Source organism: Homarus americanus, unplaced genomic scaffold, assembly GCF_018991925.1.
Source record: "Homarus americanus isolate GMGI-L3 unplaced genomic scaffold, GMGI_Hamer_2.0 scaffold32929, whole genome shotgun sequence".
NCBI lineage: Eukaryota > Metazoa > Arthropoda > Malacostraca > Decapoda > Nephropidae > Homarus > Homarus americanus.
The window spans coordinates 18353401-18356098 of NW_024737097.1; the positions used below are offsets into that span (position 1 = coordinate 18353401).

The following is a 2698-nucleotide window of genomic DNA, read 5'->3' on the forward strand; positions in this document are numbered from 1 at the left end:
GAGATGAGGGCTAGGATAGGGTTATGTGGATGGATATAAGGGCTAAGGGTAGTCACTTTCCACCCGGGTTAGTGACCTTTTATTTCCCTTAAAAAAAATTCTTGTAGAATTTTCTTTTCATTTATTTTTTCTTGTTAATTCAAAAGGGTAATAACACATTGCCGTCAGCTTTATACATTGGATAGGGGACGATGTATGGGAGAGAATAGGAACGAGCGATGACTCTAGTGGTTAGGTGAAGGATAGATTGAAAAATTAAATAAATATTGCCGGATGAAATATTTATTTTCCTTTTCTTTTTTCGTTCGGGATTTTGTTAACTTGTTCACTCACTCCCCCCCCCCCCAAAAAAAACAAAAGTACCCCAAAAAAGAACTTTTGAAAATATGGCACAACAGAGCCTCGGCATCCCACGCTAGACCAATTTTCCTCTCACGCCACAGAGAGAAAAAACTGTTCCCAGATTGGATGGTTTGAGACATGAGTGGGCGGGCTGTCAGGTTTGAGTTGGCACCACTGTCTAACCGTGATGAGGGAGGTGACTTGGCAACACTGTCTGATAATACTTGGCAAGATTTATTTTTTATTTTTTATTTATTTGTTTGTGTTTTCGTTTTTATTTGTTTGTTCGTTTTTCTATTTATATTTATTGAGTTTTTTATTATTGATATTATTATTATTATTATTATTATTATTATTATTATTATTATTATTATTATTATTATTATTATTATTATTATTATTGCTGTTGTTGTTTTTGTATATCTAGTATATTGTGTTAATTGGTGTGTATGTAGAAATTGTCATGTATACACGACTACTTGTATGCGCTGGCATGACAACATATGTACACACACACACACACATACACACACACACACACACACTTTTCCCCTCATCCACCCGGTTCTGTCAACCCTCCTTCACCTCTCTTCCCCCTCCTCTCTCTCTTCCTCCTCATACCATTCCCCTCTTGCTCTCGTTCCCATATTCCCCTCACCTACCCTCAATAGAAGGACCATCACTAGGCCTCACTCGGCCACTACAACCCCGTTAGTAAGCACTGGGTCAGGGAGCTCCGTTACTATTGGTTCGGCCAGTCACTCACCCCCGCTAGTCAGAACACGTAGTAACGCAGTCACATACATACTGAACATAAATACATACTACATGCATACATACATATATACATACATACATACATACATACATACATACATACATACATACATACATACATGTCCATCATTGCTAATGCATCATTTATAAGAATTTCATTTGGAATTAAAGTTAAAGTAATGAAAATTAATATTATTTGTTGAGGACTGGCCATTGTTACCTGTTAGGTCATTAGCGCTTCGTTACCTGTGTCTCTCATTAGCGAGGTCTGTACAGTGCATCCAGTTACCTGGAGAGTCGTTGAGAGAAGGGGATTCCGTTTACTAACAACCTCATTAACGACATAGAATGGTTAGATAACGATATACAAATTGATTCAACAATAATTGCGATTTTTACAAGCATTAACGAATCGTCAGTTGATTTTGTGTATTGGTTAGGTTAGATTATGTTATTTTAGCGTGGTTAATCTTTAGGTGAAATAAGGTGGATGGGGTTGGTTCATGTGATGCAGTGAGGTTTGGTTAGGTTAGGTTATGTTATACATCTAAAACGGTAATGAAGGTTAATACGTTAGGTTAGGAGGAGGCGAAGGTGGAGAAGAGATTAATTAATGTTTTTTTACACACACACACACACACAGATTAAAGGATACAATCATTTTTTTTACATAGAGTACATCAGTGGGAAGAGAGACCTCACAGTAGAAGGGAAGGGATAACAGTAAGAGTAATGCAAGACAAGTGGAGAGAGCGACAGATAATTACTCTCTCTCTCTCTCTGTCTGTCTCTTCTCTCTCTCTCTCTCTAAAGACAGCCACATTCTCCATACAATCAATCGCAGTAATGACATTTGGGATATTATCTATCGGAATGACTACACTGAACTAGCTAGTTATTGTTGATGAAGCTGATGTCTTTTTATGTGATAGTCTTCTGGTGTAAAATATAAATCAGTCAGGTCAGGAAACTTATACGATGGTGTGACTAAACGGACACAAAAATACAGTTATGTGTTATGACTGTGAAGGAGGTTAGGTGTTGGTAGGTCTGGTGTGATGCTACCACAGAGGTGACGGTCTGCCTTCTGCATGAACCTAATGAGTCTCTTACCTGTAATAGTAGTAGTAGTGTGTGTGTGTGTGTGTGTGTGTGTGTGTGTGTGACTGTGGATGTTGTGTGAGTGTGTATGTATATGTATGTGCATAGAGGGTGGCTCAACACACACACACACACACTCAGAGTATGTCAGGGTGACCGAGGTAATGTGTGTATGCGCCTCGCCCCAGCTAAGGTCGATCACCGCCATCAGCGCAATGAAAAATCCGCGACGGGTGTGTGTGTGTGTGTGTGTGTGTGTGTGTGTGTGTGTGTGTGTGTGTGGTGTCAGGCTACTGCCGCTGCGTCCACATGGGTGCTGGCTAGCGCGTGTGGTTCCCCGCTAGAGAAGAAACACCTAGAGGCCGTTAGTGTGTACGTACGTGCGCGCGCGTGTGTGTGTTGGGGGTGGGCGTCCAGCTGGTGAGCGCGACTCGACAGTAAGTAGCGAGCTGAGTCGCCACAGCAGTTTATAGCTCCA

General features: G+C 40.7%; 1 protein-coding gene across 1 annotated transcript in view; it reads left to right on the forward strand.

The window, feature by feature from the left end:
* The window catches only part of LOC121873134, a 160181-nt gene that overhangs the window by 108470 nt on the left and 49013 nt on the right, over nucleotides 1–2698 (forward strand). The window lies entirely within an intron of this gene.